Source organism: Phocoena phocoena, chromosome 1, assembly GCF_963924675.1.
Source record: "Phocoena phocoena chromosome 1, mPhoPho1.1, whole genome shotgun sequence".
NCBI lineage: Eukaryota > Metazoa > Chordata > Mammalia > Artiodactyla > Phocoenidae > Phocoena > Phocoena phocoena.
The window spans coordinates 107,780,929-107,797,925 of NC_089219.1; the positions used below are offsets into that span (position 1 = coordinate 107,780,929).

The 16,997-nt window shown below is 39.7% G+C and overlaps 1 protein-coding gene across 1 annotated transcript in view; it reads right to left on the reverse strand.

Moving 5' to 3' along the window:
* The window catches only part of RNF115 (ring finger protein 115), a 59,267-nt gene that overhangs the window by 41,666 nt on the left and 604 nt on the right, over positions 1 to 16,997 (reverse strand). The gene's annotated exons all lie outside the window — the stretch shown is intronic.

Below are 16,997 nucleotides of genomic sequence, written 5' to 3' on the forward strand. Positions count from 1 at the left end.
AGAATGATCTTTTTAAAACATAAAATGGACCATATATCATTTCCCATCTTAAAACCTTTCAACTATTTCCAAAAACACTTAGAATAAAATCAAACTCTTAAACATGCCTTACACAGCCCTAATTCAGCTGGTCTCTGTTTAACTTGCCAACCTCATTTCAGGCTACCCTCCCTCAGTGAATTCCAGCTACAAGGACCTCCTTTCAGTTCTTCTAACTCATCAAGCTCATTCCTACCTCAAGCTTTCATACATTCTGCTCCTACGACTGAAACACTCTTCCCCTAACTTTTTGCATGGCAAGGGACTTCTAGTCCTTTAGGTCTCCATTTTAAGGTCATGTCAGAAAGTCCCTCTTTCATCATCCAATCTAAAGTGGTTTCCTCTTATTATTTTCTCCTATAGCACCCTGTTCATTCCTTTGTTGTAGTTTATCTTATGACAGGGCTCAAAGTAAGCTCATCACACGAGATGAATTGTGCCGAAGCACAGCAGTAGAGGGCTGCCGCTCGCTCAGGCAAAACAGCGGTGTCTGTCCTGCTGTGGTAGCTTTTATTAAAGCATTATCTATGTTTACATTTTAAGACTTATTTTCTTAACATTCCAGAAGTGCCAAAGCAGCAACATATGCTTCTATTGATTATACAAGCAATAATGGGCTTTCTTGAAAACATGCCGTGCTTCGTCCCTGAGCGCAAAAGCAGCACAAGGTTCCCACCATTATTTTGATTATACTAAAGTAGCACAAGGACATTTCCTTGTGTTCCCACCACTCTGATTATACTGAGGACATCTCATGGATCAGTGCCCAAAGCACTCAATGCTTATTCGCAGGCCCCTGGTTTGCCGGGGGTTGGCGGGGGGGGGGGGGGGGGGGAGGCTCAAAGCATTCAGGACTGTTTGCAGTTCTGGCTTATTCGCCAGCCCCCAGTTTGCTGCGGGGGGCGGCTCATGGGTCACGTCTCCTTTCCATGTCCTCAGTTATTCCACTACATTCCTTTATAGCACTTATCACAATTTGTAATTAGACATTTGTTTAATGCTTTTTTAATGTCTGTCACCATTCAATAAGTTTTAAGTTTCATAAAGGCAGGGTCCAGGTCAGTTTTGTTTACCATTATATCCCTAGGACAGAAAAGTGTTCAATAAATATTTATTGAATAAACAAACATGAAATTACTTGCCACACACCTCACAACTAGGAGTCAAAGTACCAGAATCTAATACAATTAGAGGACGGTTGGAGTGGAAGTAAAGAAAAGAGCTGGAAGCTTAAGAAGTTGTGGCCTGCTCATGGAGAGTGAAGCCTAAGATTTCAGAAGTAGCAATGTTCTGGATGATCACAAAGTCCAAGATACAGCTATGGGGGTAGCTGGCTAAAGTGGAGTAGGTATGAAGGTCTTCAGACTTAAAGGGTGGTCTACACTGATACTAAACTTCCAATAATGTTTAGAGCTGTGATAGAGAGAAAATAATTTCAAAAGGCAAATACTACAATTGGGAAGACAAAAAAGACTTGAAGCAAGAATCACACTGATTTAGAGTAGAGAAATGTACAAATCCTCTCTTCATGATCCCAGTCATGGTTCTAGGAATCAGGCTGTCAGCCATCATAGATAGCTCCTTCACAGAACAGGACACTTCAGAGGCATAAACCAAATCACAGAAGTACTATAATTACAGGAGTACCTAGTGGCTACTTCCTGCCACTAGGTACTCCTTCCATTTACTAGCACAATCAAACCTTTCTAGGTAATTCTATTTTGATTACAGGGAAGAGAACCAAAATTCCTTCCAAATGCTCTGTGAATTATTCTTGATAAAAGTAGCTTATTATAGAACAAACCAACCTCTCAGCCATGAACTATTCCTCCTAAAATCAACATTACAGGAAATACGGAGAACTTTTCAGAATTCACAAGCCTGTCATTCTCTAATTATCAGAGTAAAAAATGCATACTTGTCTCCTACATACTTCAGTAGTCTGATCTCAGAACAAAGGTCTGGTCTGAGAAAACCATTCTCTTGGAAGCCTAAAAACCCAAAAATAACATTCTGAAGATACTATAGTTCCAGTTTCTAGATTTTCTTTTTAAAGGCCTGATAGCATTGTATTTACTACCGCCATTTTCTTCTGAAATCACACTAATTTCCCCCTGATTTCCAGCAACTGCTTCAAACTAATCTGGAGATGAGATGTTATGTAAGGGTGGAGGTGAATGAAGAATATTGGCCATGAGTTGATAATTACTGAACCTAGGTACATGTGGGCTTCTTATACTATTCTACTTTTTTTAAAAAATAAATTTATTGGGCTTCCCTGGTGGCGCAGTGGTTGAGAGTCCGCCTGCCGATGCAGGGGACACGGGTTCGTGCCCCGGTCCGGGAGGATCCCACATGCCGCGGAGTGGCTGGGCCCGTGAGCCATGGCCGCTGGGCCTGCGCGTCTGGAGCCTGTTCTCTGCAACGGGAGAGGCCACAACTGCGAGAGGCCCAAGTACCGCAAAAAAAAAAAAAAAAAAAAAAAAAAAGTAAAAAAATAAATAAATAAATAAATAAATAAATAAATTTATTTATTTATTTTTGGCTGCGTTGGGTCTTCATTGTTGTGCACGGGCTTCCTCTAGTTTCGGGAAGCGGGGGCTGCTCTTCATTGTGATGCGCAGGCTTCTCATTGTGGTGGCTTCTCTTGTTGTGGAGCCTGGGCTCTAGGCGCATGGGCTTCGGTAGTTGTGGCATGAGGGCTCAGTCGTTGTGGCTCGCGGGCTCTAGAGCGCAGGCTCAGTAGTTGTGGCACATGAGTTTCATTGCTCCGTGGCATGTGGGAACTTCCTGGACCAGGGCTTGAACCCGTGTCCCCTGCACTGGCAGGCAGATTCTTAACCACTGTGCCACCAGGGAAGTCCCTCTCTCTACTTTTAATATGTTAGAAATTTTCCATGAAAAAGGTTTCTTTTGTTTTAAGTTACATCAGTCTGAGAAACACAGGTCAAGAAAGTGTTAACCAACTGTGTAAAGGGGCTTCCCTGGTGGCGCAGTGGTTGAGAGTCCGCCTGCCGTTGCAGGGGACACGCGTTCGTGCCCCAGTCCAGGAAGATCCCACGTGCCGCAGAGCGGCTGGGCCCGTGAGCCATGGCCGCTGAGCCTGCGTGTCCGGAGCCTGTGCTCCGCAACGGGAGAGGCCACAACAGTAAGAAGCCCGTGTACCACACACACACACAAAAAAACTGTGTAAAGTAAAAGTAGATTAGAAATAATCTATTATGTTAGAGAATTAAGGGGAAAGGGTACTTAGATTTATGAAACACCTACGTGCTTGACATTGTGCTATTCCTGTTAACCACTCTGTGAGGAAAACACTGTTATTTCTACTACACAAATAAGAACATGAAGTTGTAAGAAAGAAAGAAAGAAGTTGTCCGTGGCAGATCTGATTTTCCAAAGATGGCGCCAACAAAATCTCCCAACCCGCATGCTGTTCTGCAATGTAACTCTCCACTCCACCCTCTTTGAATCGGGAGGGCCCTGTGACTTCTTTACCTGTAGAATACTGAGTCAATTCCAGACAATGCTCTTAACTGCCTAACAGTTTCTGCTTCCTGACTCTTAAAGCCCTGAGCAGCCACAAAAGTCTGGGCTACTCTGTTGGCGTAGAGGAGCACTAAGACATCAGAGAAGGATTGGATTGTAAAAGGGAAAAACTATCTTGAAGGTCCATCCCAATAGAGTCTTCAGATGGCTCCCTCTCCAGGTTCTGTATGACTACAAATGCATGAAAGATCTCAAGTGAGAACTGACCAGCTGAACTCTGTAAATCCAGAGGAACATGAAAGATAATACTGTTTTAAGCCACTAAATTTTGGGGTGATTTTTTAGGCAGCAACAGAAAACCAGAAAATTGCCCAAAGGATGAAGAAGAGCTTTGAATCTTGGTCTTTCTTGAATTCAAAACTCCATATTCTTTTCATTACACTTCATTGATTGAAAATAACTATTCTTTTAGAGAAGGGAACAGGAACTATAATTTGCTGAGGATTGAATGGAAACGTTTATGTCAAGGCCAAACAAGGACTTGGGAGGTTCAGCAGCCTTTCAGCCCCCTCCTTCCCTTACAGGGGAGCAGTACCCTGATGAACATACCATCCTGGGTCTGAAACCTTCAATCTTACAAGCTCAGAAATATAATTTAGCACCTAGAGAAGATCTGTCTCTTAGAGGAAGAGTCACATAAAACCAAATTCAGAGGCCATCTCAGAATGCCCATTTAATTTCAATGAAAAAGAGTTATCAAGTGGCCCATTTACTTTTACAATTCAGCACAGTCTTCCTCAATAAATAAATCCACCTAAATAGAGGAAAGAGGCATACGCATAGAGGAAAGATTTTTGGAATCAGAGACCTGAATTCTAATCTCAGGTCTCTATTTATTAGATATGAAGTCTTGGGAGAGTCACATTACATTTCTGAGACTCAATTTTCTCATCTGTAAAATGGAGATGCTTGCTTTGATGCTGTATTACTGTAAAGTTTAAGATGTTTGCAAAATACTTAACTCAGTGACTGCCACATTAGATAGTAGACATTTAATTAATAAATATAGCTATTATAGTTATTCCAGATTATAATCACCTGCTAAATAAGCAGAGAATCAGAGCACTAGGCAACTGGATATATAGCTTGTGTCATCATGCTAGGATAGCCTAATATATCCATTCCCACTATGAACATAAACCACATCCTCAAAAATCAATGACCTGGGTTTCCTCTCCCTCTGGGCAAGAAGAACACAGCATATGTTTGCCTCTGACTCCTTTTCTGTTCTTTCACTGTTGACCCACAATTCCCACACCCTCTTCTAATAGACAAATTCTTTCTCCTGTTAGAATATAATACAATTACTTGGCTGTATTTTCTTACTTACAATCACAATTTAGTCCTGCCCTACACTGAGATTACAACCAGACTGGACTGGATTTTAAGATTGGATTTTAAGTATTTATCTCTTGGATCACTTCTAAAGATGGCTAACTTGGCATTTCAATTTCTCCTAATTTTTCTTCAGAGGTACTATTAACTTCAATTTGGGTGAACATCCATGAATTAAGGAGAATTTGTAAGAAGATCAAACCAGAACCAAACACAGTCTCTCTCTGACTCTACACTCCTCCCACACCCAGGCCTTGGCCTTAGAATCATCCTCATATATTCATATAACAGAGTTTTGTTTGGTTTTTTTAAATATCTTTATTGGAGTATAATTGCTTTACAATGGTGTGTTAGTTTCTGCTGTATAACAAAGTGAATCAGCTATACATATACATATATCCCCATTATCTCCTCCCTCTTGCATCTCCCTACCACCTTCCCTATCCCACCCCTCTAGGTGGTCACACAAAGCACCCAGCTGATCTCCCTGTGCTATGCGGCTGCTTCCCACTAGCTATCTATTTTACATTTGGTAGTATATATACGTCCATGCCACTCTCTCACTTCGTCCAAGCTTACCCTTCCCCCTCCCCGTGTCCTCAAGTCCATTCTCTACGTCTGCATCTTTATTCCTGTCCTGCCCCTAGGTTCTTCAGAACCTTTTTTTTTTTTTTTAGATTCCATATATATGGGTTAGCATATGGTATTTGTTTTTCTCTTTCTGACTTACTTCACTCTGTATGACAGTCTCTAGGTCCATCCACCTCACTACAAATAACTCAATTTCGTTTCTTTTTATGGCTGAGTGATATTCCATTGTATATATGTGCCACATCTTCTTTATCCATTCATCTGTTGAGGTAACAGAGTTTTAAATTTTAAGCATAATATAGGTTGGGGGGGAGGGAAAAACCAAGGATAAGAGTGAATTAAGGGCCCATTATATGTCTGGCACTATGGATATCTCTCCTTTACTTAAACATGAATATATCAAATCTTCACACCAACCCCTCCCCCCAAATACTGCCAATGTATGTAGTCCCCACAATCACTAAGTCTTATCAAAAAATTTCATTAGGTCATTTCTATCATCCTATCTGTAAAAGAGAAGTATAACAACCCTAAGTTACTTACCCAGAATCACTGGAAACAGGAACCCAGTTGTTTCCACTAAACTAAGCTGCTTTCCTCTAGGGTCTGAATGTTTACTATATACAACCTAAGTGAGGACACTCAGTAGCAGGTACACTTGAATGAACTACTTCAGATGTTCCACTGTCTATTTCACCTAAAAATACCCACAGGCAGAAATATCTTTCACCATTAATAGTCTGAATCAGGGACAACTCCCTAAGTACAGCTTAGCCCTGATGCTTACCAACTTAGAAGAACAGAACTGGAGGACACAAAGCACTTGGAATACAAGAGAGAAAGGGAAAGGGTGGTTTTAATGCATTATTTTCTTTTCCTTCTTATATTTCAAGGGATCAATTATCACAAAATGTGAGGTCTTGGTAGAGCAATGACCTGTAAGCCAGGACTTATTTATGTGAAGTCCCATGCTGTGAAATTTACATACCCTTGAACTTTATACAAATTTATATCCAATGTTTATTCAGAATATGAAATATAAAGGCTTACTATTTATTTCCTAATTCCACAGCTTTGCTTTTCTATACAGTCACGATCAAAGTCTATTTTTTTTATTTTATCTAAAAGAGAAGCCTATTTCCTGTGTCATTTGACAGAGTCAAAATCTAAGATCACAATATTAAGTCAGTCATGTTCTATTGTTCACATTCTCTTTGAGTATCACAAGGCAAAACTGTTCAGAAACTCCTAACGAGAAGGATTAGGAACACAAACTGTGTGAAATACATCACAGTTCCTACCTAGGCTAGAACCCACCACACCATGAATTTCATGCCAACTCACATCTCTAACATCAAAGACACTACTTTTTTCTAGAGACTTTTTCCATAATCCCCTATGATCATCCCTTTACAAGCCAGGCTGCACTTCCTCCCTTTTCAAAAGCATCAAGTGAGCCCCCAAACAAAGATAACAGAACTGAGATAGGCTGGGACCTGTGACCTGGAACCCCCTACTGGAGTGCTTGCACCTGGACAAACTAAGGAACTAAAAATAACTGCACAGAGGCACAGTTGGGGCAATTATCAACAGTAAGATACAAAAAGGCCACAAACCAACTGACTCTTTGGAGGTGCTGGGTACAAAAAGCACATGATCCCTACACAGGGCACCACCTGTGGGCAGACCAACCCGCCCCTACCCTCACCTCATTTAAGGAACCAGCTAGGCCCCACCTCAGAAAGCGAGCAAGGGCACCTGTTTTCTTATTTTCACTCTCTCATGCTGGAGTCCCAATAAAGCCTTGCCTGAATTTCTCGTCTGATAAATAGAAATTTATCAATTTCTATTGATTAAAAAGTCAAAGGACCCAGGTCAGTAACAGAATTTCTGAGCTCTATTCCCAGTTCCACCAGTTCATGGTCTTTGGGAAGACCTGTTTCTCCATCTGTGAAACTAGAACACAAATGCTGTCCTCATTTACTTGTCTCCCCTAACTCTCCTTCAGGAAAACAAGAAGTCTCACTCATTCAATTCTTCTTTTGAGGATAAGTACTTAAGATCAGGATATTCACAGAAGTTTGTTTTATGTGCCTTTACTTCCCTAAGTGTGATTTTATTATTACAACATAAACTTTGTACATGATTTCAGTGACTTTTAATCCCAGGTTATTTTTCTTTCCCCACCAAGCATGCTTTTCTTTCTGCACAATGCTTGGAATTTGAGCTTAGAATATATTTGCTGAATGAATGTTGTCAGCTTATGTAAGAAGATTCTATCAGCCTAAACTGAACGTAAGACAAAATTTTCCTCCAAACTATGATGGTACACAACAGAACTAAGGGCAAACTTTTCGTATCATTTACCATTTTATATCTATGCCCCTGAGTTGTTCTCCTCTTTGCTGCCTTTAGTGTAAGCAAGCAAAGAACACTGTAACTAAATCTTTTCTGGCTATGCTGTGTTAACTTTTTCTCTGATAATTCTTATAGTTTAGTCTTTTTTTTTTTCTTAGAAAATTTGGCTTCTTGTCCATCTGATCAAGCTTATATCAAGTAACGCTTTGTCTCGTGACCTGATTTTCTGCCTTGTTACACAATGAACTAAAGAAGGTTGGTTGATTATACATTCCTATTTGGAGTCCCTGATAATGTCAATGTTCAATCACGGCCTGGAATGAAGGAACAAAATGATGATGGTTGTGAATGTTACTATTCTTAGGGAGTGAGACCATAAATAAAGGCAGTTCTATTGGCCTGGAACTGAATCACAGCTCTCCAAACAATATTTAAATTATATAGGTATCTTTGTATAAAACTGTGGCCTAATGGTGTTTTTTTTTGTTTGTTTTTGTAAACTGGTTTTCTTCCTGATTAACAGCCAGGGGAACAATCCCTAAAGATTTGAGTTCAGAGAAATAATTCACACTCAGGATTAGAAACAGACATACTTCTGGAACCCTTTTACAACACTAGTGTTGCAAGATGAGAAAGACGTATGTTACACTACTGACCTTATTAAAAACCTTGGGAACTCTGAATCTGCTCATCTAATACTGATTGTATGTTAAAACAGAATGCTAGTAGGGAACAGTTCTCAGAGCTTTCTGAGAGTCTGTTCCAGGATTATAATCCTCAATTTGGCTCAAATAAAATTTTGCATTTCAAAAACAAAGAACCAGGGGCTTCCCTGGTGGCGCAGTGGTTGAGAATCTGCCTGCCAATGCAGGGGACATGGGTTCGAGCCCTGGTCTGGGAGGATCCCACATGCCGTGGAGCAACTAGGCCCGTGAGCCACAACAACTGAGCCTGCGCGTCTGGAGCCTGTGCTCAGCAACAAGAGAGGCCGCCATAGTGAGAGGCCCGCGCACCATGATGAAGAGTGGCCCCCGCTTGCCACAACTAGAGAAAGCCCTCGCACAGAAACGAAGACCCAACACAGCCAAAAAATAAAAATAAATTAATTAATTTTAAAAAACCAAAGAACCAGAATGCTAGTATATTATTAAAACAGGACTCCCTAACTGAATCAGCACCTACACTTGGCACAGAATAATAAACCAATAATTTTAGTGATCAGGAAAACAAAGTTGAAAATTTTAGGGAATTAAATACTTTCCTTATTCTCACTTGTTCATATTACTTCCAAACACTTTTTAATCTAAAACATGCAAATTAAGAAGAGCAGTGAAAGCTAATTTGCTGAATTTGCCTTTTACATATTATTAAACAAAAAGTAAATGTACCATTATAAATTGTTTTCACACTACATCAACTATCAAAATAACAGTAATTTTTTTTTTCAAACCAACAGGCTTAAGGTACAAAATTTCCATTCCTCAACCTAACTTGTCTTAACTAGGAATACGAATGCCTCTAACCATTCAGCAGTGACTGTATTACAAGATCAGAACCTAATAACTGGTACTATAAAATAAAATCAGGGAATCAACAGCTTCATAAGTTCATTTGAGAATAAAGTACCTCTGACTACCACTTAAATTACAGAAGATTCACTAGAAGCAGCTAAGTTCCAGTCAACAAGTTAGTCAAAAATGATGACAAGAGTGGTGAGGAAATGAGAAATTTAAAGGCATATAGGAGAAATTGTCTAAAGGAAAAGTAAATCAAGTCTAAATGACAAAGACTGAATCTTGCAATATGTTAAAAGTACTACACTAAAGTAGTGAACAATAAGCAAGAGAAAAGAAGAGTGATAAAACAGGAAAATGTTTTCCTGTGACTAGCAGTCATTCTCAATGAGGATAATACAATCATCTGTGGGACATTTTGGACATCTACTGAAGTGTTGCCACAGCAATTAAGAAATGCTACTTAATTTAGTGGGCAGAGTCCATAAGCATAAGAAACTCCAGCACAAAGAAATGTCTCTATTCTTAAACTTCCTATGGATAGTTGAGTAGATAAAAAATATCTTTATAATTACCAAAGTCTAGAACCTAACTCCATTATACATATAAACACCATGCACTGTATGTCCAGAAAAACAACTACTGAATAAAACAAGAGAAAATTATACTTTATTTGTACCTTTATCAAGAATTGTTCACCATTCTGGGGGCTTACCACTCAGGCTATTTAAGGCATAATTACCCTTATAGCTAATCTCCTTGGGTAGCTGTTATGTCTGTGTTTGGTGCCAATATCTACTACATTATATATATCTTCCTATAATGGACTTCTGAGTATTTACACATTGAAATGCATATTATTTTGTCATGAGTTACTTTCTTTTTATTTATCCTTTATCTTACATCTAGAGAATTTTTTAAATGTATATGTAAGGAAGTTGTATTACCTAAGAATTTCATTTCATTAAAGGTAGTGTTTCAAAATGTTTATTATAAAAAGAGGGCACTGGGTCTGACAGGTATGAGAACTACCGGGCTAGAAGATCAGCATCACTGTAGGATACCTATAGGTTTTAGTCAATCCAGAAAAAGAAAAGAAAGGACACATAACTATGGGATTTTTTCTTTCTTCTGAGAATGTAAATTCTAAGCATGCTGAAAAGTGAACACAATAAAACCTTTATTGGAAGACGGTCCTCTAGGTTTAAGTCTATTCAAATCTGCACAACATGAAAGTAAGTGGCAAAGAGGTGAATATAGGATACCTTGCCTACTAAGAACTTCCTTGTGACACCATTGAAATCATCAAGGAGAGAGATTATCTAATTTAACAGCTCTTCAAGGAAAACAAAACTAACTGGCCTATTTTGGGAAAAGAAGCTGGGCAATCTATTTAACATACAAGAAAAGTGTGCCTAGTTTAAAATCACCACTTCTATTTGTTATATATATGCATTGGAGACTTCTAAGGAACCTTGAACTGCTAACAATTGAACTTAAAAGATTTTTTTAAAAATCCTTCAGAATCTAACCTAAACTTCTTTATGTGAAACTATAAGAACTACCTAAAATGTTTCTCCTATGGTAAAGGCCTTATTTCTCTAGAAATAAGGACTGCTCATTCCTACACAACCTTTCAATCAAAGATTACATAGCTCCATTTCTCCGAATACCCACTCAAGCTTTCAATAGGCACACCTCAGTAGTATTTTACAGTGGGATATACTAAGATAAACTGAGAGGGTCAGATGACTCAACTCCAGCCCTTTGAAGAATTAGTATTAGAACAAGAATTGATAACTTTAATTCACCCACTCGACCGAGAGGTTGAAGAAACAACGTTTAAGCACAACATCTCCTAAGCTCAGGAAAACTTTCAAGAGCAAGAAACACAGAAAGTAAAACTTGATTAATGCTAAGATGAGCTACAGAAAAACTAAGTTAGACTTGTCTGCTTTTTGCTTTGTTTTCAAACTGGAATTTCCAGATGTCGTACTAAGTTACATGTGGTGTTACCACCTCAATTCCCAACTGACAAAAAATTTGGATACTTTTCTTTTAGAAGTTGCCCCACAGTGTGTAACTTGAGAGGAGTGATCCAGTTGCTCTGGTCTCAGTAACCACAAGGAAAGAAAGTGACCCCAAGAGATACTGCTATAATGGAATAGCAGCCACTTAACTCCTGTTCTAAACAATCCCAACCATCAGGGCTTTGGCTAAAATTATATGGTCTCAATTATCTTCCTGAAAATTCTCAACAGGATCCCAAAATTCGAAATCAAAACTAACCCAGGACAAAACCTTAAGCACGACTGACACGAGAAGCCAATGACTATCCCTTTATCCTTCTATACCCAGGGCTCCTGAACCTCAGCGCTCTAGACATTTTGGGCCCGATAATTCTTCGTTGTGGGGGGCTGTCCTGCCCATTGAAGCATGTTTAGCAGCATCCTTGGCCTCTATCCAATAGATGCCAGAAACAACCCTTCCCTTCCCCCATTAGTGACAACAACCCAGTTGTAGAAAATGTCTACAGATGTTGCCGAATTTCCTCCTAAAACGCAAAACTGCCCCCAGTTGAGAGCCACTACTCTACATTATCTCCTTTATTTATCAATATTAAGCTGTGGAGACATAAAAATAAGTCAGTATCCAAAGGCTTCTTATTCTCAGACCCCTTCTAATTTGACTACAGAGAATAAGAAACAATCCACTTTTTTTTTTCCTCTTCTAATAAGATGGCTGTCTGAAAGACCTTAGCATCCTCTCCCTGGACGTAAGCAAAGGTCATAAAAAGCCAAGTAAACATAAAGAAACACAAAGTGTTAGCAATCAGCTGGTACTTCCCCAAAAAATATAAGGAATTTCATCTGCAGTGAGTTTAAAGATTCTTGTTCTTCCTCATACTGAAAAAAAAACCCCACAGATTTACCCAAGATATACATGTCTATTTATCAGTAGAATTTCAAGACCAGAACTAGCATTCTACCTGTAAGAATACCTATTCCTTATTTCTAGATCTTTGCAGGGAATATACTTACTGACACTATATGTTCAAACTTCACATGGTAGTACCTGCATTTTCTTCCACTGAAGCCTTTTAGATAAAGATCTCATACCACTAACACCACTACTTTTTAAATGTAACTACGGGGTCAAGAGACTATCATTCAAGAGACTTTTAATAAGCAATTGCTATATAGCACCAGAAAGATGCTAGATAATCAAGCACACTTTTTAACTGAAGTCACCAATAGCAGAATTTAAGAAATCTAATTATTGGGACTTCCCTGATGGCGCAGTGGTTAAGAATCTGCCTGCCAATGCAGGGGACATGAGTTCAAGCCCTGGTCCAGGAAGATCCCACAGGCCACGGAGAAACTAACCCCATGCCCCACAACTACTGAAGCCCATGTGCCCTAGAGCCTGTGCTCTGCAACAAGAGAAGCCACCGCCAATGAGAAGCCCATGCACCACAACAAAGAGTAGCCCTCGCTCGCCGCAACTAGAGAAAGCCCGCGCGCAGCAATGAAGACCCAACGCAGCCAAAAATAAATAAATTAAATAAATTTATTTTTAAAAAAAGAAATCTAATTATTAAAACCTATAAAACCCAGCTCAAATCACTAATTTGTTCCCTCAGCTCAACAAAACTACTAACATTACTTAGACACCGTTCTAAGATCTTTCTAAGAATCATGCAACTTTAAAAAGCAAGGTCAGTGAGCTTAGAGTTTTAAGAATCACAAAGTCTTTAGGGAGTCTACTTTTTACCTACTCTTATGGGGTGGTTAGAAAGTTTTCCTGTATTAGAGTCATTACAAGTACAGCACAATGACAATGACTTGTATAGCACATGGTAAAGAACCAAACCAATATTACTTATTGATAAGGATGACATTTCATTAGATCAAAGGTGATATAATAAGGAGATGTGAGAGGGAGAGAAGCCAGCTACTTCCTTCAGACAAAGCCTCAGAGGTGAGCAATACGCTTGCAGTCCTTAATTACACTGGTCTCTTCTCTGGCTTTGGATACTCTGATCTCCATAAAACACTTAAGAATCACCCTAGTTTCATCAGTACCAAAAGTAGTTTACTCTGCATATGATTTATCTCACCTGCTTAATGACGCTACAGGATTTAATCTCATAAGGTAATATTCCCTGACCTTGATTTGAAAGTGGGGGAAGGTACTATGGAGATGGAATGACACCTTTACATTCCATGACACAGCCCTCTGTGGCACTACCCAGTCATCCCTAAGTGTCACATAGTTAACTCCATCAGTCTTGGCTATCTCAATGGGATAGTCAGGTGAGGTAGAAGCTTCTGCTTTATTTTCAAAATAACTTTAAGTTACTTAAGTGTTTCCTTTGTCATCTGATGACCAAAAAATATACAATGCCATTTTACCCAGTTATATATACAAACTTGAAAGACTAGGGCTTCAGACCATATAATCAAAATCTCTTATTTTAAAATCCAAGTTTAACATTCACTAAATTTTACTAAAACCATTTCCACTGTAAATAGGAAAACACTGTTAATTAAAAAATAAATTCCTAAATCATTACTCACTTCTAGAATAAAGGCTTTTTAGAAACCTAATGATAACAATACCACTGAATGTATTTTCATTCTAAAATTCCCTTCATGATTTCCCCCTCATTTCTTAGTATCTTCTTTCTAAAAGAAACTTTTGTCTTCTTATCTGGGAGGATCCACATCAAAAACACACAAAGCTGAGATGGACAGATCAGGATTAGGAGTAAGGAGGTTATTTCATCAAATTAAATTAATTCAACCAAATGTGGCTTAACCTACATAGCATTAGTCACACTCCAATCTCTCTCAGAAGTTATAAGCAAAAAAAAAAAAAAAAAAACTTTTAAAACAGCCATTGAAGTTAGCTGGGCCTGTGAATCTTTCAGAGTAGCAGGACTGACAAGAAAAACAATAAAAACCTAAGGGTAGTTTCAGGGATGGACATTGAGCAAGCTATTGCTATTGCCTGTATACTTCCAAATGTATCATGAAGTGCTGTAACCTAAAGACTGGGGAAGGGAAAAGAAATAAAGAATTGTAAAACCTTGCAACCTAGTCCCACTGAACAAAATTATGACTTTATGTGGTGAATAAACTGGCAAGAGATGAGATGGCTCTGAAGCAGTTCCTCCCACTGACTGGGTGAAGAAACCTCCCTAGCAATAGCTCACTAAAGGCTGATGTAAATCTCAATACCAGCCTCTGGTGTTCAGAGAGAGCGACACTCCTGGGTAAGGGATCTTGTGATCCAACTACCACCAAAGTACCCTCTTGAGATGTAAATTAACCCCAGACAAAGAAAAACTTTATTCTGGCTATCTGCAGAAAGACATTCAGGTTTACCACAACATTGATCCAGTTCAAGAAACAATGCATGCCTAATGAATGCTGAGTACTTACAGTGAGGGAATCCCAAGTTTATATAAAAAATTATTTTTAAAAAACTTCAATGTTGTCCAATATATATGATAATATTACTGACTAACCAGTGCTGAATTGGTTTTTCAGTAGCAGAGATTGATTTGTACTGAATCAGCCACTTACCAACCTGGTCATTCTTACAATCAACATTTTCAAGATGACAGTCTAGGGTTAAGGATACAGAAATGGCCATGAAACATGAAACTCACTGGCTCATCCACAAATCAAAACTATATTCCTAACCTCACTGCACCTTTCCTAAAAATGCATAGCAACAATGATTTACTAAATGTTTCTCCCTTCTTCCTCAACTCACTCTTCCTTTTCTACCTCAGTCTATGCTGTCTCCTCAGTCTGAACTCTACCTACCCTTCAAAACTCAATTTAAATCCCATCTCATCTGTCTTCCCCGACCTCACATCACCAATGCTACCATGTCTCCCCCTCTCTGAATTCTAAAGCACATTATTATCCATCCTCATTCACCTTAGCTGTTACTTTTTCCAACAAAACTGTGAGGTGCTTAAGGGCAGGAACCACGTACTCCTCAGTATCACCTCCAGGACATTCAGCTGAGAGAACCTGGTATGTCTGCAGGAAGTATTCAGTTGCACTTAATAGTGTTAGGCCTCAATTTACAAATCAGGCATGACAGATAATAAATCAGTCTAAAAAGATCAACAACTGGGGCTTCCCTGGTGGCACAGTGGTTGAGAGTCCGCCTGCCGATGCAGGGGACGCGGGTTCGTGCCCCGGTCTGGGAGGATCCCACATGCCGCGGAGCGGCTGGGCCCGTGAGCCATGGCCGCTGGGCCTGCGCGTCCGGAGCCTGTCCTCCGCAACGGGAGAGGCCACAACAGTGAGAGGCCCGCGTAACGCATAAAAAAAAAAAAAAAAAAAAAATCAACAACTGCCCCTCCATGTATCAAACTAAGGCTTAGAAAAACACCTAAAATGTCTTTCAAATGATCCCTTTTCAAGAGCACTTTGAAGTGAGGACTTGAGATGGTAAGAAGAAAAGATATAAAAAGTTGCGGAAAGTTAGACTGTTTTCTCACTCCTAAAGGCAAACAGTGAACAGCAACTTAAAGATCAGAAGAGCTGAGGCCACACTGTTCAATAGGACATCACATTCAACATGTCACTGGTCACACACATACTGGCTGAATTCCAGACTCCTTCTCAGTAGTAAGGGAGCATTCTGGAGGCTCTGATGTCCGCTGACAAAAACAACAAGGCACCTGCTCTTCTCAGCACTGAAGCATGGCAAAAAGCACAGACACAAACACAGCCGAATCAGCAAGCAAAACTACAACAGCATGTAGATGACACTGCAACTATGAAGTTGGCGGTCAGGCAAAAAGAGAAGAAAAGAAAATGCTGTAAAAGCCTGAAAACGCACAACCTTTAGGTGGAAAAGGCTAAAATAACTTTTAGGCACTTTTCACTGGACTCCGTTTGTGTTTCCAAGAAATAAGACATACAGACACACTTTAGCAGGCTTTCTTACAGATTGTATGAGCCACTATAAACACTGAGGCAAGTTGTTAGACAGGCACCCTGTGTTAAGGCTGAACACAGATACTTCTAAGGAAAAGAACAAACATAACTAGTTCTAAAGATGTGGCCAAAGGTAGGATTAACACTCACCCTGGTGGGTCTCCCTGTGGTAGCTATAACCCAACCCCAAGCAGCCTGTGCGACTGGCGTGCTGTAGCTGGCTAGCACGCTGCAGAAGCACTTTTTGTCACAGCCATAGCACTACCTCTCTAGGGGCTAACACAGTCTGGCAGATAGTGGTGAAAACCAATTTTACATCAGATGATGCGGTCCCCAGCATTCTGTCCTAGATCTCTTCTATTAAGTGAAGAGATAGAACGGGGGAGGAGGGGTGGGTAAGGCAGGTGGTGCTAAAGACACTGGCAGCATGACAACTAAAATAAGCAAGTTGAAACAGTATGTTCTGCCTTCTTCCTAAAGCCATTTCCTTCAACAGTGATAGGGAGCGCAGACAGTCTGCAAGTCATTAGTTCACTGCTGTTTTCACTTTCACAAGAACGCTGGAAACCCCTGAATAGCAAAATCCCCCTCTCCATCCCAGTTACCTTCCAACCCTCTCTTTCTTTCCGTGCTTTCTTCCTCC